At 40.6% G+C, this 24,414-nt stretch overlaps 2 long non-coding RNA genes across 6 annotated transcripts in view; both read left to right on the top strand.

Annotated features, from left to right (window-relative positions):
* Positions 1-24,414, top strand: part of LOC141384915 (uncharacterized) — a 47,640-nt gene that overhangs the window by 5,816 nt on the left and 17,410 nt on the right. For 2 of the 4 annotated variants that reach the window (XR_012405488.1, XR_012405490.1), the window contains exon 2: positions 4,652-4,799. This is a non-coding gene — a long non-coding RNA (uncharacterized lncRNA). Of the gene's footprint in view, positions 1-4,651; positions 4,800-9,589; positions 10,455-24,414 lie in introns of those variants that run through there. The other 2 variants (XR_012405491.1, XR_012405489.1) reach the window with 2 other exon arrangements.
* On the top strand, positions 363-3,719 carry LOC137489976 (uncharacterized). Of its 2 annotated transcripts, none has more exons than XR_011015258.2 (6): positions 363-577; positions 823-966; positions 1,682-1,798; positions 1,890-1,931; positions 2,253-2,339; positions 2,724-3,719. It is a non-coding gene; the product is annotated as an uncharacterized lncRNA (long non-coding RNA). The 2 variants fall into 2 exon arrangements; XR_012405485.1 differs by having other exon boundaries at positions 424-577; positions 2,253-2,383.

Here is a 24,414-nt window from a genome sequence, read left to right as displayed (position 1 = left end):
GTCACTTTTTCCAACTTTTTGTGGTGAAAAGTTGATGGAAGAAGGATTGAGGTCTCATAAAGCAATTCAAAAGCATAAATAAATGGAGAAAAAACTAAATAAAACATAATATATAGAAAACTGCAAATTTACAGATATTAATTTCAATGTGGAAGTGGTAGGGCTATTTCATTAAAAACAAATAAGTCTGCTGTCACCAAAAATGGCTTGATAAGTTTTTATAATCATCAAGGCTACATTTATTTGATCAAAAGTACACTGTTAGACATTTCTGTAAATTACACAGTTATTTACTGTATTTCACCCAGTGTAATACTGCAAATTCCTTTTACAGTAAATAACTGTATTTACCGTTGCATTATGGGAATTTAGTGTGACGTCGAACAACATATACAGCGATGTACTGTATTTGTAAAAATTCGTGTATTATACTGTATTTTCCACAACTGCTTCAACGCCACCTTGCGGCGATTCGACTACTCTGCACCACATTTTGCCTGAGGACCCTGGAGCAATTCTGGAGGACAATTTATTAGTGTGCCTGAAGAACATACTGGATTTAACAAACTTTACTCTGGTAAGCTGAGGCAGTGTTTCATTTTACAGAATGTTTTGTGGACGAGAATAGAACAAAGTAAAGTATAAAGTTGGCTATTATTATTTTCTCTGGCTTGGCGTTATTTCGCCCATTTGAGAAATATATCATCTATTAAGATGTTACCTTTATTTGATTTATTACATTAACACTACTATTACTTTAAATAAGACTGTTTATGACTATTAGCCATTGTTCTCGTCATATCTTTTTATTTATTTACATAGGAACCGGTGTTGCAGCGGGTTTTGGTTTAGGAGGGAACCAGAGGTATGCAGACAGTTTTGGAGGACACTTAGCACGAGACAACGGTCCGGCAGAGAGTGTTTTCCCCCAGAAGAATATGAATGAAAGACCAACAAATAATCCAGGTAAAAGCGCGTCTGTCTGTGCTGACAACACTCGACATTGATTTGAGCACCTCTATTAGCATTTGTTTGCTCGGCAACATTGGCTGAAGCGATCTTAAAATGGTAATGTTAACTGTTAGCTAAACTGAGCTAAGTTTATACTGAATTGGACTCAAACTCATTTTAACGTGCAACGTTTAACTTATATTGATTTATACTATATATATTAGATGTTGTGAACTTATTTTTCTCTGGTTTAGAGTAACTTATAACGTTAGCTTGAGAAAATAACATCGCGACGTAACCTATAAGAACGCTAACGTAAATCTATAACGTTACAATATGCATAGAAGTAAAGTTGGTTTTATATTCGCACATTCGTTCATTTAGAAGACTCTAAACTGTTTACCATGTTACTTTGAATATTCGATCAGAATTAGCATGCCAGTATGACTTGAAATCAACATTAACACTGTTTATTTGACCGTGAGCATGTTGTACTTTGATAGTCATTAGCTGCTAAAATGATTTCGCTATTTAGAGTTTGCAAATAATACTTTTATGAAACTAAATTATTAAGGGGGAAGTCTGAATCTGCTAATATAAAACCAATTTTACCTCTGAATTATGCTAATAACCACCTTTTTGCTATTTATTGTTTGCTAATTATTTTTTTATCACAACTCTTGACATTTGGTTTAACATAATTGTTACCATTATATTTTTTTCTGTTTAGATATGGCACTGGCACAGCAGCAGGTTTTGTCTGAAGAAACAAACAGCATTTCAGAGGAACATCTTGATCAGCACAGCCTTATGCTTAAAAAATAAGCAAGACCAGTAAGCAACCAAGGTAAACAAATAAAAAAAAGTTGTGTGGAGGTTGTGGATTGTAGCATGGTATTCTTATCTGTATTTTTGGCTTTTTTATGGTCTCAATATAGAATACTGGGAGCCTGCCTGTGCAAACTGGACCTCATACAACAGTAAGTACTGTACATCTATTTGTTTCTCAATATATTAACGTTACTTTTAATACAAAATGTGTCACATGTTTAGTTGCTAGCTAAATAAAAAAATATTTTCCCTTTTTTATTAAACCATTTAGTAGGTTTTTTTTTTCATCTTTGTTTATAATATTTTTGAGCAGATTGAGGTCTGTGATGGGTCAGACATTTCAAAATACAATAATTAGTATTGGGATACATGCATTTGTCTATGTATTAAATGTCTTTTTCCCCATTTCATGTTGCCTAAATATTTTGTAATAAATAAAATAATTCAATTTTTTGTATAAATAATTCCAGAGGATGAAACAAAATGCACAGCAACAACCAGAGTGAGCCAGAAGATAGCAGGAGAAGTACTGAAGAGAATGACAACCATGAACAACAGTGAGTTATCCTTCTTTCACCAGCTAACTGAGAACTTGGATTAGGTGAGACACTCTCAATAGTTTTATCAGTATTCAGTCAGTTTTAGTTTATTAGGAATACATAAAACAAATAGTCTAATCTGTCCTGCAGTGAATCAACCCATCACAAATACTACAATGTTTTTGTAAAACCTTGTTAGGGAAAAAAATAAACAGGACATTCTGGTTAGTTATCTTTTAAACATGGTAGTGAGCAGGTTATGAGCAGGAGCCAGTTGCTCAGTACCAGCTGAAAACTACCCTAACCTAGCTGCCATGCTTCAAAATAATTAACCAGTATATGATTTATTTTTTTTAAACAAGCTTCTTCTATGCTTATGTTAGTCTGTTTGTCCTTATCCAGAGTTCTTCATAATCCTGGACTGGGCCAAATCCTGACCAGATGCTGTGGTGGTCATGGAGGAGTGAATCCTAAAAGACACACGTGATCAATGAGTTTCCGCATTGATCCAATGGGCCAGCCTGACCACCCGCTGGTGAACTTTCAAGCCTCTGGTGCCTAGACTGCGGCCTTGCACAAGTTTGGCTAGAGGAGCACTGGTCGTGCCCAACTGAGCCTGGTATCTCTCAAGGGATTTTATTCTACACTTTCGTCAGTTGGTGAAGTTTGTTCCATGCCACTGTCGCCACTGGATCACTTGGCTACGATTGGTGGATCGGTGGATTTGCTCTTCAGTGTTTGGACTTTCAGCAGTGACATTTACTGCTTCAATTCTGAAAACTGGATTGAAGCAGCTTCAATTTACAAGAACTTCTATGTTAAGCTGCTTTGACATCATTGATCTACATTGTAAAAGTGCAATAGAAATAAAGATGAATTGCATTTGAACATGTGAATTCAGACCTTGTTGAGCATTTGACACCAGAACTAGTAATATTTTAAAGTTGGGTTGTTTCTGAGTCGGCTAATAGTTACAAATATTTATTTTTCCAACAATATGCAATTCAGAAGTTTAAATTTTTATTGTACATGTATGTTCTAGTGCTTTGTGTGATTTATTTATTTTTAATGTGTTGATTTTATTGCTTAATGTAATTTTCACACATTTTCCTTAAATGCTTTAAGCATTATTAATGTTTTAAAGAATGGAATATTTTGTAATTGTGTCTGGTTTAATGTCAGTAGTACTTAGTACAATTGGGTTTTTTTTCTCAACAATATGCAGGTCAGACACTTAAATTAGTTTTGTACATGTATGTTAATGTGCTTTGTCATTTTCAATGTTTTTTTTTCTTAAAATAAAATATTTTGAATGATTGAAATGTAATGTTTTTACACATTTTTAAGCTTGTTTTAAGCATCTCCAATGTTTTAAATAAAGAGTGTTTATTTTGTTAATATTTTGTAATTGTGTCTTTTTTAGGTCTATAGTATTAAAATAATATTAATAAAATTATATTATAAAATATTTAGGACAAAATTAAAAGGTTTACAGTAGCTAACTGTTAACTTAGGTTTTTACAGTAGTTAACCATTTTCAGACACTACAGTAACATGCTGTAAACGGATTTACAGTTGTATACTGTAAATCTAAAATACAGTAACTTACTGGCAACAGTGTTGCCAGTAAGTTACTGTAAAAACCCTTTGAAATGTCTAACAGTGTACATAGTCAAATATTATTGTACAATATTAATAAAATTAATTATTGAAATATTTTAAAAATCTAATTAAACCGTGCAATTTTCAGCAGTCGTTACCCCAGGCTTCATTGTCACTATATCCTTCAAAAATTGTTCTAATGTTCTGATTTTGACTTAGAGCATCCTTTTTAAATAGAAGTATTAAATTCTTTTTTATTTTATCCTACTTTAGGGACACAAAAAATGTCCTTAAAATAACCCAGAAGGAAAATTATTTTTTCTTTAAATTCTCATTTCTGAGTTTTCTGCATGACGATTTTTTTTTGTGTATTTCTTGTGGATGTCTTTTTGGTTAACAAATGTCCTTTGTTTTCTGTTGTGTAATACAAGCAGAGCAGTGTTTGAGGTGATCTGATAGGGGTACAGTGAGGGCACAGAATGTTTGTTTGGATTGTCTACAGAGCAAACCACTGTTATCCAATGATTTGCCTAATTAACCTAGTTAAGCCTTTAAATTGCACTTTAAGCTGAATACTTGTATATAAGTAAATATCTAAAATATTATTTGGTGTCATCATGGCAAAGATAAAAGAAATCAGTTATTAGAAATGAGTTATTAAAAGAATTATGTTTAGAAATTTGTTGAAAAAAAATCTTCATGGTGCTATTTCTCTTCACGCTTACCAGCTGCCCGCTTACCTTCATATGGACGGATTTCACACTGAAACCATTTTGTCCAGTAGTTTGCCATGTATGTCTGTGGACTTGAGATGCAGAGAGGAGTTGACCACAATGACGGGATTTGAGTCTGGGGAAAAGCAGTTCTAGAAAGCAGGTAAGGCAAAAACAGAAGCCAAAAAATAAAATGAACAAGTAAATAACAGGGTGAGAATGTAGTAAAATCTGAAAACGTGGTAAGAATCAGGCGAAGGCTTTTCTTTTTTTGGATTGTTTTTTAAAACTGTTGATTGGGTTTAGGGAAGAGGGTGCATGGCAGGTTAATGGGTGCTTTTTAAAACACTATTGGTTGGGTTTAGGGAAGGAGGAGGGTGGGTCAGTCAGTCGACAGTGGCCTCTGGTGGATTTATGCGAGAAGAGCAGGCACGAATGGCACTCGCAAGAGAAATTTGAGATTTCAAAAAGGGTACACAGTAGTCTCTGGTGGATTCGTGAAAACAAAAACTGCCAAAAAACATAGCTCCTGTAATGTATTTGGGTGCACTGCAGAAATATACATAGGGGTACGTTTTCAGAATGAGCCTTGGTTGTATAAAATTAAGTTAGAACATGATTAACTTAGTTTAATAACTTACAATTAACTAAAACTAAGTAATAATATCATTTTTTACAGTGTTGGAATGTTTGGAACATTCAAGAAAATAATATTATATAACGTAATGAGAACATTAAGTGAACATGAATGCAGTCAGTATATGTAGCTTTTTAAAGTAAACAAGTTATTTAACTGTATTCTCAATGCAATCTCACGGCAATTCGTACATTTTTGATTTAGTGGCTAATTCGTATGAATTAGTATGATCTAATTCGTACAATTTAATGTGACTTGCATATCACTCAATGACGGTTAGGGTTAGGGGTGGGGTTAGATGCATTATTGTACATTTTTGGATGACTGAACTCGTACGAATTTGTACAAATTAGCCACTAAACTAACAAAACGTAAAATACTTACATTTCCTCATGAGATCAGGCTGGTATTCTTCACACTTTAAAATAACTGTTTTCAATATTAAAGATGCTGTATGTAGGTTTGACACTCAGTGGTTAAAATAGGTATTCCTGGATAAAAACAAACGCAAGCGCTGGTTGCCAGATTGACCAAAAGGATTGAGTCTGACAATCAAGCCTAAAGGCTAATTTAAATCATACTTTAAATAAAAGCAACGGCACGTGATAGAAGGAATATTTTCCATTTTAAAAGGAGTTTTTGTTCTAACCAACACATTAATATATTAGAAACGGCTTCTATTTGTTGCAGCTGAACAACAGAAAACTGATTACCTCAAGTACACCTAATGTGCTTTATTTGGTGTTAAATGCTTACAATTTCAGTTTGAATGTCGTTTTACAGAGCATTTACTGCCATACTACTGAAAGCAGCAGCAGATAGTTCACCTCAGATCTTTAAAATAAAATAAAGCGTTTGAAATTGAGTTTTTAGGACACAGGGTTATAATGTAACCTGCTCCCCTAATGTTTACGTTCGGAATATTTATTTTATTTGGTAATTAATAATCTCATGTGGAACTCTGAATCTGCGTCTCATTTCGGAGTCTGCTAATGTCCTCCGGAGGTCGCATTTCAGTCACGGTTGTATGCCTTGAGAACCATTCTGACTGAATGAAACATGCGGTTTTCCATCAAGACAACTTGGGGTGCTGAATATAATTGGCTAAACTGGCAGTTAAAAGAACCAAAACAAAGACAGCGTTCTGGCACAGAACGTCCATTTTGAAAGCATAATTTCTGACTTCAGCATTGTTTTTCAGATAAACAAGAATGTTCACTTAGCATGTTTCTTAAATATCTGCAAACATATTATGTTTTTTTATGCTTTAGAAGAGTCAAAAATTTACATACAGCACCTTTAATATAGTCCAAATGGTCACTTCTGTCGATGCCTAAATATCTGCGACTATTATTCCAGTTTCAGTGTTGCATGCTTCATTTTATGGCTTTGTAAGAAGTAATCTACATATATTCAATGTTAAATGCCTCTTAAAAGTCACAAATTGTCCAAGGAATGATACCGACGGATCATAATGATGCCGAGCTACTCATGTCCAAATAACACAAGGCCCGACAATGGATCTAAATGATACAAGAAGATCTGGTTGATTGTAATTAGTCTATTAAAAATCCTTCAAGCTTTTTTAACTCTGAACAGAACAGAATATATAAAACTGAATCCAATTAATCATCATGATCTCCAACCATGGATTCAGGTGCACTTTAGCACATAAAATGCATTATGAGAATTCGTCAGAAAGAAGAAATAGCAGGGTGCAGCCACATGAGGTGAGTAAATAACGACAAGCTCTACCTTTGGCGGCAAGTCTTTTAACAGGCTGATGAAGTGTTAAAGATCTGGTACCGTCAACTCTCGCAGTCTAAACCAACAAGCTGTCACACAGAGCAGCTGAAGCCTGTGAATATATTAGAGTGGAGACAGACAGCAAAACAGGCTCATTAATTATGTCTCGGCATTGTGTTTCATGCCAGTCTCTCATCAGTGAGGGATTATGGGTAAGCGCGTGTGAGTTTGTCTATACGCTCCCTTTTTTGACAGCCGCCTGCAGTGCGTACCACCATAACATGTGGAGTTGTCATCAGGGCGAATTCCCTTTAGGTTTGTGTGTACACGATCACTTATACATATGCTCTGCGAGATCACCCAATCCTGAAGTGCTTTCTAATGCTCTACATATGTTTGGGTGCGAATGTGACATGTCGTATGTTTATGTGATGAGCCGTAATTGCCCTCGGCGAACAAATGCCAAATGTTTTCCTGAATGGAAAGTGACATAAATCTGCAATTACTCATCAGAAATGTTGACGGTATGATCTCATGTTATTATTATTATTTATGATTCACAGTGACAGGACAGAAATGTGATTATAATCCAGCATGTTTATAGTCTCCTGATAGCATTTTTTAGTAATCTATTACTCATCTTGGCAGCCTAAACAACACCCAGTGCTCTGCACAAGCTTTGTTTTTCTGGAACAGTTGAATTAACCATTAAATAAAGAACCAAACATTTGTTTGCAGTTAACATTAACAAGATCATAGTCAGATTTATTTAAAATTAACAAGATTTAATCTAGCAAATATTGTGTTACTTTTGATCCACACATTTTTTTACTTTTGTCCCTCTTGATTGATTCAAAAGTAACAATTTAAAATTTATATTTAAAGTAAAATTATTTTAAAGATGTTCTACATTTGTTAAAATTGTCTAAAACATCTTTTAAAAATATATTTTTTTTATTAAAAAATGCTACTAGTTCCCACTCTTCCCTTATGGTTGGATGTATTCGACCAACAGACCAACCATTTTCCATTTTGAGAATTATTGTAAATAGTCCTTATAAATGAACAATTGTTAAAGTGTTCCTTTAACATGCTATAATCTCTCAGAAGGGTTGTCATGAAAGAATTTTATATGAGCACTAAAGATTATATACATGCAATTAAAGTCAGAATTGTTAGACCCCCCCAGTTTACAAAAACATGGTATGCATCTTTGACACCATTTCCTGAAGGTAGTCAAAAACGTCTGGAGCAGCGCCACCTTTTGGCCAAAAGTTATAATTAATTTTTGAAAAATGCTAATAACTTTTGCTAAACATTACTTTTTGACATGCCATGTGTTTTGTTATATTCCCTGGATCATGCCGAGACCATTGATACCAAAAATGCCAAAATAAAACGGAACTTCCTGTCCGTCATTTTGTTTTTGATTGAAAACCATTTTTTTTAACTCCTATTAAACCACAATGTCAAAGATCATCTGAGGCTGTAATTGTGAAGCTTTTAATTGTATTAAAGCTGAACTTTAGGTGTGTCACTGTCACCTCGCAATAACCACAACACATCTATTTGGTAACAGCGTCACCTAGTGGTTACGTGTTAAAAACCCTTAACTAACTATCAATAATATATATTCCCAAATGGCTAATAAATGTTGATTGCATTTTTGGCTTATTGTGGTAAAATTGATCTCAACTTATTCCTTGGGTCATGCCGAGAACACTGTTACCAAATTTGCCATATTTGTCTAAACTTCCTGTCCGCCATATTGATTTTGATTTATTAATTTTCATACTCCACCTAGACCGTTTGCTGAAATATCACCCAATTTGATTCAGATCATCATCAGAATATGTTGACCAAGTGTTGTAAAATTTGTGTCAATAGGCAAAGTGTTTTTTGTTTACAGCACCAACAAATATGCTCAAATGTGCTCATTCTGCCTCTGGACTGCTTTGGTCTTTCTGGCTCTGAACTGCTTGGCCCGTTAATTGCTGCTTGCAGCTATATTTTATTATTATTATTATTATCATTATTATTATTATTATTATTATTATTATTATTATTATTATTATCGTTGTAAGAGTAATAAAAGCAATAATGACTGGGATATTGATTTCATTTTAAACTACATACAATAATAAAAGCAGTTATTTATAATTTTAATAAATATTTACAATCTTTTATATTTAATAAATGCCGCCCTTATGAACAGAATAATTTTCTTAAAAAAAAAAAAAACATGAAAAAATGACATGAAAATTAAATGACTGTTTTTACTGTATTCACCATACTGATTCTTTGGCAACAACCTAAGAACTCTTATAACTGGCTTGGCATTTTATTTATTTATTTTTTGTTAAAGCCTTGAGACATGTAGTCTTAACAACCTTTGACTCAAATCTGTGAAAGGCTCTTCAAATAGCACAGAAAGGTTTTCAACGATTCTCACTCACAGATAAACCAGCCAAACCCAACCAACACTACAAGAGCTTTCACACAGCAAAGAGAAAAGCAGACACACACCTCTGATTTAACTGATCTACTGTAGCATCTCTGTTGTATTGCAGGTATTAAGCACATCAGATGAAGAGAAGAAAAACCAAATGAAGGAAAGCAGGAAAAAATGGATGCAAATCAAACCAAAGGACCCAGGGGAAATAGCGTGGCAGAGAGAGAGAAAAGTACAAATGGATTTATTAGAATATAAAAGTCATCATGTTCTTTTTAGAATAATCTCCTATTTCTACAAAAAAACGAGACCTTCTGCTTTTCGTCGCGGCACCCAGTTTGACTTGAGCGCGTAGAACAAAGTGATGTATTTTTCAGCAGGTGCTTTTTTTCCTTCTGTGTTTGAAGATGAGCTTGTTTCTTTTTAATAAGAAACATTCTCCGTATTAATATGGAAATGAAGTGATGTTAATAATATAAAAAGTCTGTCTCCAGTCAGGTCTGAGCCAATAATTAAGTCCCCAGTGTAGGCAGACAGAAATTGTGTGTGTGTGCGTGTGTGCGTGTGTGTGTGTGTGTGTGTGTGTGTGTGTGTGTGTGTGTGTGTGTGTGTGTGTGTGTGTGTGGATGCACATTTGCGTCCATCACTGTTAACTTGTCCCTGTTTTTGTCTATATATTTTATTTTCTGTATAATGTGTTTAAATTATTTTTTTAGGTATTTTATGTTTTCTCCAGGGCAGCACGGTGGCACAGTGGGTAATACAATGGCCTCACAGCAAGAAGGTCACTGGTTCGAGCCCCGGCTGGGTCAGTTGGCAATTAATAAGCTAAATTGGCAATAGTGTATGTGAGTGTGTGCAAGAGTGTGTATAGGTGTTTCGCAATGTTGGATTGCAGCTGGAAGGGCATCTGCTGTTTCAAACATGTGTTGGATAAGTTGGCAGTTCATTCCGCTGTGGCGACCCCTGATTAATAAAGCCGCAAAGAAAATGAACGAATGAATGTTTTCTCCAAACAGAGGGTATTTAGGTAAAACATTAAAGATAAAGCATTCTGGATTGGGGTCATTTGGAGAGAGAAAACAAATGATGGATATGAGGCACGTTTTCAGGCTCCGGCTCAGTTGGAAGCCTTGAGACACTGACAGCAGTGTAATGAGTACTGAGAGGAGAGAAGATCCGATCCATACGTAGTGCATATGAGCGTGCACAGACTCCATCCACAACCTGTATTCTCAAGGAGAACAGAGACTCTGTCCAATGGAGAAAAAAAGTACTTTCTGACTGTGTGCAAAATAGCATGCTGCCAGGGCTGTGGATATGTAATCTCAATAATATGCAAAAAGGAAACAAATGTGCTCTTTACATATATTTCAATTAATATGGAAAACAAGTGCATGTTTTTTAGCCAAACTAATATTAAAATGTTTTAAAATGCATGTTTGTGTAAAACAATTTTTTTTTAAAAATGATAGGGTTCTTCTCTAAAGAAGTTGTTACTCTACCCCGTTTAGAGCAACAGATCAGCAACAGAGAAACGTTCGAGGTTACAGAAGTAACCCTTCGTTCCCCGAGGAGGGGAACGGAAGTGCCATGAATGGGAGGATTCGGATCAGAAGCCGCTTATCTGGAGAGTATTGAACGGGCCAATGAATGAAATTAATTGGCAGCGTAAGCTTGCGCAGGTGTGCGACATCTGCAATTATCTCAGCATATAAGCACACCTGAAGCCAGCAGACGCCATCCTTTTAAGCTGAAGAGACTTTCAAACAGCTAAGGGACAGTCATTATGGCGACGGAATATGGCACTTCCGTTCCCCTCCTCGGGGAACGAAGGGTTACTTCTGTAACCTCGAACGTTCCCCTTCGGTTGGGGAACTTCAGTGCCATGAATGGGAGAATATGGAAAGCGCCATAACCAACACCCCCGATGAGGAGATAGTCAAGCAAGCGTGACGCACCCACATCATGGGGGGCGCGGTCCTCCAACGTGTCCCTGGCCCTAATTTATCCTACTTCAACAGAAGTTTTACGGATTTAGATATATTTTTTGGGAAGTCGTGAGCATCTAGATAATTCTAGGAAATACGACAGTACGTTGGGAAGCGTGCAATCCCGATAGGGAGGACGCTGCGGAGGCCATCCGTTACCCAAGGGGGGGATAGATGGCAGAATTTACCTATGGACTAGCCCTAAAAAGGGGGAGTACGCATAGCAAAAGAGTGGTTAGCGGAGAGGGAAGACACGGGTCCGCCCAGGGGGGGGACTTAACCGTGGCGGAATAAGCATATGGGATCGCCTAGTGGGGATCACGCATAGCAGGCACCTATACCCAAAACGCGGGCTGACCAGCGGGCAGACCTACAACGTAGTGGGCCAGCAAGTGACTCCTCCGCTGAGTCAGTGCTGGGGGCCACGGAGGAATCTGCAGGGCTCACCTGACGGGGAACTTTACTGACAGATAAAAAAGGCGCACGTACCTCCGTGTTTAGGGAGAATGGCGCCGCAAGCGTGTTTCAACACCCTACCGAGTTGTCTCCTCAATCACCAAAGGGTTACCTAATACCCTTGAGGAAACCGGCTCCACTCGCAGATTGTAAAACCTTGCAAATGTGTTGGGTGTCGCCCAGCCCGCAGCTCTACAGATGTCTGTTAGAGAGGCGCCGCGTGCACGCGCCCAAGAGGATGCAACGCTCCGAGTGGAGTGTGCACGTACTCCCGGGGGACACGGCTGACCTCGACTCGAATAAGCGAGTGAAATGGCATCCACAACCCAGTGGGATAATCTTTGTTTCGATACGGCACTTCCCTGCTGCCGACCGCCATAACAGACAAAGAGCTGCTCAGATGATCTAAAATTCGGAGTACGGTCCACATAAATGCGCAGAGCGCGAACTGGACAAAGTAAAGAAAGGGCTGGGTCTGCCTCCTCCGGGGGCAGCGCTTGCAGGTTCACTACCTGATCTCTAAAGGGGGTGGTAGGAACCTTGGGCACATAACCGGGGCGGGGTCTCAGGATAACGTGAGAGTAATCCGGCCCGAATTCCAGGCACGAGTCACTGACCGAAAATGCCTTCAGGTCCCCGACCCTCTTGATGGAGGCCAACGCAACCAGCAGAGCTGTCTTCAGGGACAGAAATCTTAGAGATACTGATTCGAGTGGCTCAAAGGGATCGGATCGCAGACTCGTGAGAACGAGGGCGAGATCCCAAGAGGGCATGAGAGGGGGGCGAGATGGATCAATTCGCCTAGCACCCCTAAGGAACTGGATGACCAGGTTATGCTTTCCCACGGTGCCGCCAGCTACCGCGCTATGATAAGCGGAGATGGCGGCCACGTAAACCTTGAGAGTGGAGGGCGACAGCCTGCTGTCCAACTTCTCTTGAAGGAAAGAGAGCACAACACTAATCTGGCAATTTCGGGGGTCTTCTCTGCGAGAGACGCACCATTCAGTGAATAGACTCCACTTCAGGGCGTAGGCGCGCCTCGTGGAGGGGGCTCTAGCCTGAGTGATGGTATTAACCACCGCAGTCGGTAGGTTACCTAAGTCTTCCTCGCGTCTAGGGACCACACGTGGAGGTTCCAAAGATCGGGGCGAGGGTGCCAGATGGTGCCCTGTCCCTGAGAGAGTAGGTCCTCTCTCAAAGGGATCCGCCAGGGGAGGGCCGTCGCGAGGAGTGAGAGCTCTGATATCCAGGTCCGGTTGGGCCAAAGGGGCGCAACTAGCAGAACCTGTTCCTCGTCCTCCCTGACCTTGCACAGAAACTGCGCGAGCAGGCTCACTGGGGGAAACGCATACTTGCGCATGCCCCGAGGCCAGCTGTGGGCCAGTGCATCCGTGCCGAGAGAGCCCTCGGTCAGGGAAAAAAACAACTGGCAGTGAGCGTTCTCGGGGGAAGCAAACAGATCGATCTGGGCCTCCCCGAATCGCGCCCATATCAGCTGAACAGACTCGGGGTGGAGTCTCCATTCTCCAGGGCGTAACAGCTGTCGTGAGAGCGCATCGGCTGCATGATTGAGCGTGCCTGGGACGTGAATGGCGCGCAGCGATTTCAGCCGCGGGTGACTCCAGAGGAGCAGACGGCGGGCGAGCTGAGACATGCGGCGAGAGCGCATACCCCCCATGCGGTTGATATACGCCGCCGCCGCCGTACTGTCCGTCCTGACCAGCACGTGTTGCCGCTCCAGCACCGGTAAAAAGCGGTGGAGAGCGAGGAACACTGCCAACAGCTCTAGGCGATTGATATGCCAATGCAGCTGGGCACCCTTCCAGAGGCCCGCAGCCGCATGCCCGCGACACACGGCCCCCCAACCCGTGTTGGAAGCGTCTGTTGAAACAACAACATGGCTGGACGCCTGTCCTAGAGGCACACCGGCCTGTAGGAACGAGGGGTCGTTCCAAGGGCTGAGGGCGCGGCGACACAGCGCAGTAACCGAGACCCGGTGTGTGCCCGCGTGCCATGCGCGTCTGGGGACCCGATCGTGAAGCCAGTGCTGAAGTGGTCTCATATGGAGCAACCCGAGCGGCGTGACGGCGGCTGCGGATGCCATATGCCCCAGGAGCCTCTGAAAGAACTTCAGTGGGACCACTAGTTTGCTGTCGAGCTCCCTCAGACAGTTCAGCAACAGGCGAGCGCGTTCCTCGGAGAGGTGCGCTACCATGGTGATCGAGTCCAGCTCCATCCCGAGAAAAGAAATCCTCTGCACGGGGGCGAGTTTGCTCTTTTCTCGGTTGACCTGAAGCCCCAGTAGGCGGAGATGCCGAAGCACCTCGTCCCTGTGCATAATCAATTGCTCCCGCGAGTGGGCTAAAATCAGCCAGTCGTCGAGATAACTGAGTATGCGAATGCCCGCGAGCCGAAGGGGCGCTAGGGCACCCTCCGCGAGTTTGGTGAAGACCCGCGGAGACAGAGAGAGCCCGAAGGGGAGGACCTTGTACTGCCACGCTCGACCCTCGAACGCAAACCGCAGAAATTGGCGGTGGCGTGGAAGAATGGAGACATGGAAATACGCGTCCTTCAGGTCTATGGCTGCAAACCAATCCCGAGGACGAACGCATTGGAGAATGCGCCTCTGCGTGAGCATTCTGAACGGCAGCTTGTGCAGACAGCGGTTCAAAACGCGCAGATCTAGGATTGGCCGTGACCCACCGCTCTTTTTGGGTACGATGAAGTATGGGCTGTAAAACCCACTCTCCATCTCGGCTGGAGGAACCGGCTCGATTGCACCCTTCGCCAGGAGGGCAGCAATCTCCTCTCGCAAGACAGGGGCGGACAGGGGGTTGACCCTGGAGAAATACACGCCCGTAAACTTGGGGGGCCGTTTCACGAACTGAATCGCGTAACCGAGTCTGATTGTGCGTATGAGCCACCGCGAGGGGCTGGCCCGCGCTAACCAGGCAGGCAGAGCCCTCGCTAATGGAGTCATCGCTACAATCGCTGACGTACCAGCGGTGGGGCAGCGCGGAGTGGGTGTGCTGATCCGGGAAGCACGAGGGTCCCGCGGAAAAGCTGGAGGAGAGCGATTCGCTCTGGCTCCGCACCCTGACTCCGGAGAGGGGGCTGGAGGGCTGAGGGAAGGGAGACCGTCCCCCCAGCGCTCGTGAGCCACTGGCGAAGCACGTAGAGTCTGCGAGCCGGAAGGCAGCGCGTCCCGGACTGGCAGAACTCGTGCAGTCACATCCGGGGAAGGGAAAAAGTGCTCTTTTACTGATGTTTTGGTGGCACTGAAAAGTACCGTTGTTATCGGGGCCCCGCCCTCCAGCGGGGAAAGAGCAAGTTTCCTCTTCTCCGGATGGCCTGTCTCAGGGACGCTTCGCGGTCCGTTTACCGGCTTTAACGGCGCCCTGGGCAGGAGGGGCTGCCTGCTTTCGAGGTGAACGCCGCGCCCGCTTGGCCGGAGGCGCAGGCGGGGGCGGGGCAGCACTCGTTGGCGGGCGCCCTCGGCGAGGAACAGCGGAGGTGGATGGCTCGGCGGGCGGAGCGGGCTTACGGCCACGCCGATAGATGACATTGCCCATCGCATCCGACTGCTCTTTCACCGCCTTGAATTCCTGGGTGAATTCACCGACGGTGTCGCCGAACAGGCCAGCCTGGGATATGGGCGAGTCAAGAAAGCGAACTTTGTCAACGTCGCGCATATCGGCCAGGTTTAGCCAGAGGTGGCGTTCCTGAACCACAAGTGTGGACATCGTCCTCCCCAGCGCACACGCGGCGGACTTAGTAGTCCGAAGAGCATAGTCGGTCGCGGTGCGCAGCTCATGTAATAAGCTTGGGTTGGACCCGCCCTCGTGCAGCTCGGCCAGCGCCTGCGCTTGGTAGCGCTGGTAGGTGGCCATCGCGTGCAAAGCAGAAGCAGCCTGGCCCGCAGCCTTATAAGCTCTGGCTCCGAGGGAGGCAGACAACCTACAGGCTTTGGACGGGAGGCGGGGCAAACCCCGCCACGTAGAGGCGCCGCGCGGACAAAGATTGACCGCGATAGCGCGCTCCACTGACGGGATCGCCTCATACCCCCTGGCAGCTCCGCCGTCAAGGGCGGTGAGGGCGGAGGCACTCGCAGCACGGGCAGAGAAAGGTGCCCTCCAGGACTGCGTGAGCCTACTGTGCACTTCCGGGAAGAAGGGGACGAGAGGCTTCGAAGGCTTCGCCTTCTGGTCCTCTACGTAGCACCCATCTAGTCGGTCCGGCCGCGGAGCTGGGGGATAAACCATCTCCAACCCCACGGCCGAAGCAGCCCGGGAAAGCACGGCTAACATGTCCGCTTCAGGATCCGATTTGACAGCGCTCACCTGCCCGGAGGGGGCGAGCGGGTCCGGATCTTCGTCGGACAGTGAAAGCCCACCCTCCGATGCCGCGGAGGACATCTGATCTCCGGTGTCAGCGAGTGTGAGAGCTACCATCTGGTTAGACGGATCACTCTCACCACCCGAAGCTTGGATGGAGCGCCGTGAGGAGCGAGAGGTCCGCGAGCCCGTGGGCGGCGGATTAGCTCCCGCTGAAACCCTCAGATCTGCCCGAGCGCCCGCTGCTTTTTTAGAACAGGAGGCAACTGGGGTGGCTCGCTCTCTTGCGAAAGTTAGCCGCGATCTTAGCTGTGCAACGGTCATGGCATCGCAATGACGACATGAACCGCCCGCGAGCACCGCATTAACATGCTGGACCCCCAAACATGCAATGCAGTGATCGTGTCCATCATCCGGAGACAGGAAACCCCCGCATCCAGAAACGCACAGTCGGAGCGCCATCCTGAAAAGGACGTGCTGCACGACTGTGTTGCTCTTTTAGGAAAGTTGCAACTATACGCACCGCTCTGGAGGACCGGACCCAAAGAACCGCAGGCAAGGGAGTAACCCAGCTCGACCGTCTGCCACCGCAAAGACCCACTCTGGACCGGGAGACACACTCGTTCGCTCTGAAGTGCTGATCAGCAAGAGGAACCCTCATCGACTCACTCAGAAAGGATCTGAAGCGAAAAGGATGGCGTCTGCTGGCTTCAGGTGTGCTTATATGCTGAGATAATTGCAGATGTCGCACACCTGCGCAAGCTTACGCTGCCAATTAATTTCATTCATTGGCCCGTTCAATACTCTCCAGATAAGCGGCTTCTGATCCGAATCCTCCCATTCATGGCACTGAAGTTCCCCAACCGAAGGGGAACTACAGGTTTTGGGAAACACTCGTCACTACATCGTTCTTTTCCCAATTGATGCAACATGACAATTCAGCCGCGAGTTACGTTGTTGTTCGGGAAACGCACCCCTGCCTAGTATACCTAATTAACCTAGTTAAGCCTTTAAATGTCACTTTAAGCTGTATAAAAGTGTCTTGAAAAATATCTAGTCAAATATTATTTACTGTCATCATGGCAAAGATAAAATAAATCAGTTACTAGAAATGAGTAATTAAAAATATTATGTTTAAATGTGTTGAAAAAACTCTGCTCTCCGTTAAACAGAAATTGGGAAAAAAATTTACAGGGGGGCTAATAAATCTGACTTCAACTGTATGTGTCGTACATTTCAAAATCTCTCAGTTTTATCTGAAGTCATCCATGTTTCATGAGTTACATGGATTGAGACTGATCTCAGAGCTAGTTCTAGGACAGTTATTGCTATTTTATAGTTATTTGCTAATTAAGCTGAGAGCAGCCAAAGAATGTGCTTCTGCAAGATTGTAATCTCAAAACTCAAGCATTACATGAAAATCTTTTAACTCTTCAAACTAAAGTGAAGATTAAACTCTAACAAGTCTTACATTACTTTTGCACATCTAAGATTCTATTTATTGTCAACATTTCCCTCTCTTAATTCAATCCAACGCAAAGCATGCAACTACAGGTCCCCTTATAGTTGGACCAACACAAATCCTTTATGTTGTCCCAACACCTTATGGGTCACACTTTACAATAAGGTTCATTAGTTAATGTTAATTAATGCATTTACTAACATGAACAAACAATAAACAATATTTACTACAGTATTTATTCATGTTAATAAACGTTAGTTAATGAAAATACAGTTGTTCATTGTTAGTTCATGTTAACTCATGGTGCATTAACTAATGTTAACAAGCATGGACTTGAATGTTAATAATGCATTAGTAAATGTTCAAATATGATTAATAAATGCTGTAAAAGTGATGTTCATGATTAGTTCATGTTAGTAAATGCATTAACTAATGAACCTTATTGTAAAGTGTTACCACATTATGCTTAACTAAATGGTTTACAAATTTAAGCTGAACATAAAACAAATAAATTGGCCAAAGAAATTAGAAGAATTGTGTTGTTTCAGCTCATTTTAAACAGGTAGTTTGGTCAGGTACAGTAATAATTTTTTTAGTGTGGATACTGTGGCTCTTGATACATAACAAAGACTTGCTGTCTTGATCACAGATGCGCAAGCGAGACACACACAACAATTCGTCCTCTGATATGTCACCCATAATGTTGTGTGTACCTCAATATTTGCTACTACTCTGCTAAATAAACCTTCACATTCTGCTCTTATAGTGCAATAAATGAAGATTGTCCACCAGGCTGGTCAAATTTAGCCATGAAACCTACAACACTAAATTGGCCAGTGTTTATGGATACAGTTAAAGTCAGAATTATTCGATTTTTTTCTTCTTTTTTAAATAATTTCCAAATTATGTTTAACAGAGCAAGGAAATTTTCACAGTATGTCTGATAATATTTTTTCTTCAGGAAAAAGTTTTATTTGTTTTATTTCGGCAAGAATAAAAGCAGTTTTAAATTTTTAAACACCCTTTTAAGGTCAAAATTGTTAGCCCCTTTAAGCTATATTTTTTCTTGATAATCTACAGAACAAACCACCGTTATGAAATAACTTCCCTAATTACCCTAACCTGCCTAGTCAACATGGCAAAGATAAAATAAACCAGTTATTAGAAATAAGTTAAACTATTATGTTTAGAAATGTGTTGAAAAAAATCTTCTCTCCGTTAAACGGAAATTTGTGAGAAAAATAAACAAGCTGTCTATTAATTCAGGGGGGCTATTTATTCTGACTTCAACTGTATATGGATTAAATCCCCTAACCTGCACATGCTAAAGTAGTATCATACATTTGAAGTGTATATCCTTATATCCTATAATACAGAACAGCGTTTTCACGTACATTTTTAAGTAGAATATACTGCGCACCGTGTGCAGCAATCTGCTAGTATACCATAACAAACATGGTCTTTTGCCTTTCGCATTGCCATTGCTGATCCCTTATTCACATGTGTTTAAACACCCGTCAAAGTAATGATGTATGGCTCAGTGCTGTGTGACGTTTGGAAAAGTGAAGTCCCACTGTGCCTCTGTGCTTGGCAGACCTTTCCTTTATGTGTTTATTTGTGTTTATGTGTTTGTGTTTACTCTTTTCTGAGGCAGATTGGCTTCCCAGGGACCTGCCTGCAGTTTAGTGCTAACAGCCAATTAGGAGCATAGAGACTGAATACACTAATACGCACAACAACTGTGCCCAACACAGACAGGAAAAGCAAGTGAGAGAGTTTTGGTGAAAAACAGAACGAGGCGCCTCCGCTGGTACTGCTTCAGTCCTTACTCTGTTACCATTTCCTCTTAGAAGATTCTCCAGAATGCTTGTGAAAATGACACTCTTTTCCAAATCCAGGTGAACTGCCTGTTTAAGAAGGGGTTTAGGTTGAGTGCTGCTGACTTTTTCTAAATGTAATATGCCTAATATACCTTCTTCTGGCTAGAATTTAGCTGTGGTGAAAGCAATGCATTGTAGTCAGCACAGTAGCTGGTTTTGAAATTGTATTACCAACTAAGGCTCTTTCTGAAAACGTACCTTTGTAATCTTTTCTGGAGATTGCACATCTTCAGAGTTCCACATGAGGTTATTATTCATTCATTCATTCATTCATTTTCTTTTCCGCTTAGTTCCTTTATTAATTTGGGGTCACCACAGCGGAATGAACCACAAACTCATCCAGCTTATGTTTTACACAGCAGGTGCCCTTCCAACTGCAACCCATCACTGGGAAACATCTTTACACTCTCATTCACACACATACTATGGTCAATTTAGCTTACCCAATTCACCTTTAGCACATGTCTTTGGACTTGGGAGCACCCAAAGGAAAGGGGGAGAACATGCCAACTCTACACAAATGCCAACAGACCCAGCCGAGGCTTGAACCAGCAATCTTCTTGCTATGAGGCAATTGTGCTAACCACTGCACCACTGTGACGCCCTAATAAATTAATTTAGCTGTACAAAGTTTAAAGCATTATTTTAAGTTAGTTTATGTTGAGTTGACTAGAAAAGGTTATTTGATTCTATTCAGAATTTGAAGGCAGGACAATTTTTTAATAGTGCTGTTAAAATCTCAGATTTTTTATGATCATTTGACATACTCAGAAGAATGTATACAAGCAAAAGTGAAGTTCAAGAAGAGTTAGACGAATCACAGAAAGTATAAAAATGAGAAAATAAAGGGAGATGAGGAAAAGAGCGACGTTGCTCTGTGTGAGGTGATGTTACATGGCAGCAATGGAGTGCAGCTATGGAGCTTAGCAGGACATCTCTAATTGCACATCCTACTGCGTGTGTGTGTGCTTGTGTTTAAGAGAGAGAGAGAGAGAAAGAGAGAGAGAGAAGATGCATGAACGTGTGATGAGGTGCAGTGAAGTAGAGACAGCACTAATTACAGTTCACACTGTGTCTGTTTGAGAGCACTGCGCTTGTGTTTCTTGGCTGGGTGCTTTTAAAGTGATGTCTTTTATATAACTTTTCTTTTTGTGTGTGTGTGTGTGTGTGTGTGTGTGTGTGCGTGCGTGCGTGCGTGCGTGTGTGTGTGTGTGTGTGTGTGTGTGTGTGTGTAGGAGTGAGTGTGAAAGGATACGACTACAGATGAGTGTGAGGTTGAAGTTGAAGTCAAGTCGAGGCGTGTCAAGTCGTGAACTGCGGCCTGTAAATCTTTAATAAAGAAAAACAATGTTTATTTTTTCCTGATCCAAACAATAGCGGGGTGGGTGTTAAAAGAGCAGACTTAAAGTTAAGGTTTCTCCGCTTTTTTGATAATGTAATAATATTTTTTTGGTGATATTTGTTTTATTTCGGCTAGAATAAAAGCAGTTTTTAATTTTTTTTAAACCATTTCGAGGGAAAATTACCCTTGTTATTATCCTCCTTAAGCAATATTGTTTTCGATTGTCTACAGAACAAACCACTGTTATACAATGATTTGCCTAATTACCCTAATTTGCCTAATTAACCTAGTTACAGTAAGCCTTTAAATGTCACTTTAAGGTGAATACTCGTATCCTGAAAAATATCTAGCCTCCTAGGGCTTAGTGGCCACATACAGTTGAAGTCAGAATTATTAGCCCCCTGTTTAATTTTTTTCCCCAATTTCTGTTTAACAGAGAGAAGATTTTTTTTCAACACATTTCTTAACATAATAGTTTCAATAACTCATTTCTAATAACTAATTTATTTAATCTTTGCCATGATGACAGTAAATAATATTTGACTAGATATTTTTCAAGACACTTCTATAAAGCTTAAAGTAACATTTAAAGGCTTAACTAGGTTAATTAGGTTAACTAGGCAGGTTAGGTGTAATTAGGCAAGTTATTGCCTAAATGGCTTTTAAAAAATAAGAACTGCTTTTATTCTAGCCTAAATAAACAAATAAGACTTTCTCTAGAAGAAAAAACATAATCAGACATACTGTGAAAATTTCTTTGTTCTGTTAAACATCATTTGAGAATATTTAAAAAAGAAAAATAAATTCATGGGCAAAAAAAATGTTTTTACTGATAGTCAAAACATGTTTAAAAATATGTGCGTATGTGTTATTAATGCATTAAAGAACAATCAGAAAAAAACTGCTGTGTTCAAGGCAGAAATAAAGAGTTTTTCATTCTGTTATAAAAAGGTGACTTTATTGTGTTATGGAAATTCCGTCCACGAGTCCACATATATGGACATCCTTTTTCTCTTAAAGTACATCGTATTAAAAGATGATACTTAGGTTTTATTCTAATGAGGTTCCAATAAGCCTAAATAGCAAAGAGAAATAAAAAATGCATGTAAAATACTTGAGCCTTAAGAGGCTATTAAATACTATTTATAAGTGCTTTTCCAAATGTTACAGCCTTATTCCAAAATGGATTCAATTAATTTATTTGCTTAAAATTCTACACTCAATACCCCATAATGACAATGTGAAAAAAGATTTTTTGAAATTGTTGCAAATTTATCAAATATAAAAAACCTGAAAAATGTGGAAAAATCACAAACTGTTTCAATGTACAAACATTTTGTAAATCTAAATCTGACCAACGTTTTGTTTATACTTTATTTCAAGGTGTCATTGTTACAGTTAAACAATTGATTTAACTATTGAGGAATAATATTTAATTGTATGTCATACAATGGCGGCGCGGTGGCGCAGTAGGGAGTGATGTCACCTCACAGCAAGAGAGTCGCTGGTTAAAGTCTCGGCTGGGTATGTTGGCACTTCTGGGTTTCCTCCAGGTGCTCTTGTTTCCCTCACAAGTCCAAAGACATGGTACAGGTTAATGGAGTAAACTAAAATTGTCCGTAGTCTATGTGTGTGAATTTAAGAGTGTATGGGTGTTTCCCAGTAATGGATTTCAGCTGGAAGGCATCCGCTGCGTAACACATATTCTGGATAAGTTGCTGTGGCAACCCCAGATTAATAAAGGGACTAAGCCAAAAAGAAAATGAATGAATGTCATACTATGTAAAGGGTTAGTATGAGGATTAGGTTTAGAGTTTGTTGCATGTGTAACAAGAACACCTTAAAAATAAGTGCTACCAAAGTTTTTAGCTGTTAGTAAATCTCACTCTATGCTAATGTGTGTATTTACAACAAAAACTGGATGTATCAAATCTTTGAGAACGGTTCTTTACACTTTCTCCCATGCGTCCCTGATAAACAGTTAGACATCGCCCACTATAAAGCACGGAGTCTTGTATGATGTTTTTCTGTGTTCAGTAGCAGCTGGTGTCAGCCGTGAGATATAGAGTTTAACGTTAGCATGGGGAGAACAGGTCGAAAGGTTATGATCAATAGAAGCTCTCTCCACAAAACAACGTTTCAACAAGAGAATCAAGAATACACTATAGGCTGCATCAGCCCTCCTGAAAAGATACCATTTCTCAAAGCCATTTGACAAGATTCGATAATGCTTCTCATGTAGCCATGCTGAAAAAAAATGTTTTGGGTGGTAGTCTTTGTGGTGAGATACTGTTAAACTAGCGAAACCAGTAAGGATCATTTTGATTCACCAGCTTTATTTACTAGCATCAGGTAAATTAACACCAGACTAGCAGCAGCTAATCCGTCATGCTGTTTTAAGCAGCTCTTTCCAGTAGGGAAGATTGTATTTTGTTTCACTGCATGTCAAGTTTGCTGTCTGCACATGGGTTTCCATTAAAATCTTTGGTGTGAAACTTGCTGTGAAAGTACAGTAGTGACTGCTGCTATTAATGAGCTTAGCTGACACCGTCTGCTGAAGTACTAACTTATGATATTAGTGCTGAATGATTCTGACTGTCAGTAATAGGGAAATCAAGCACAGGACTCGCCTCAAACTCTAATTTCCTACATTTAAAGGTATAAGAAGTGAATGGAAAATGGAAGTAGATTTGGGGCGATAGTAGAAGAATTTAGTAGATTACATTGGCCTCCAAACAGGGGACACTTTGTAGGATTCGGTGAAGAATAACAAATCAAATATGAAAAACCTGTAAGCAATGACAGAAATTGATTTTTTGTTTGATCTGGAACTTGTATGACATCCCTTATAAAAGGGATTTTAGCATAATTGATCTACTTTAAATATAAGATATTATAGAGAAGATTTTTTTTCAACACATTTTAAAACACAATCGATTTTATTACTTTTTTATGACGATTCTTTTGCTTTTTCCATGATGACAGTACATCATTTTTGACAAGTTATTTTGTTAGATATTAATATTCAGCTTAAAATGCTATTTAAAGGCTTATTCATTTGTTGAGTTAGGTTAATTAGCCAAGTCATTAGACAACAGTAGTTCATTCTGTAGTCAATCAGGAGGAGGGTTGGGGGGTGGGGAGAATTCTTAAGGGCTCAATATTGACCTTAAAGGTTATTTTTTAAATAAAATATTTATTTATATTCTAACTAAACTAATACTCCAGAAGAAAATAACATTATATAAAATTCATTGGTACATGTCTTTGCTTTGTTAAACAGAAAATTTAATATACAGTTGAAGTCTTAATTATTAGCCCCCCTTTAATTTTTTTAAAATATTTTCCAAATGATGTTTAACAGAGCAAGGAAGTTTTCACAGTATGTCTGATAATATTTTTTTCTTTTGGAGAAAGTCTTATTTGTTTTATTTCGGCTAGAATAAAAGCTGTTTTTAATTTTTTAAACACCATTATA

Source organism: Danio rerio, chromosome 1, assembly GCF_049306965.1.
Source record: "Danio rerio strain Tuebingen ecotype United States chromosome 1, GRCz12tu, whole genome shotgun sequence".
In the NCBI taxonomy this organism is placed as follows: Eukaryota; Metazoa; Chordata; class Actinopteri; order Cypriniformes; family Danionidae; genus Danio; species Danio rerio.
Note: the sequence above shows the minus strand (reverse complement) of the source record. Positions and strands in the feature narration are given on the sequence as shown.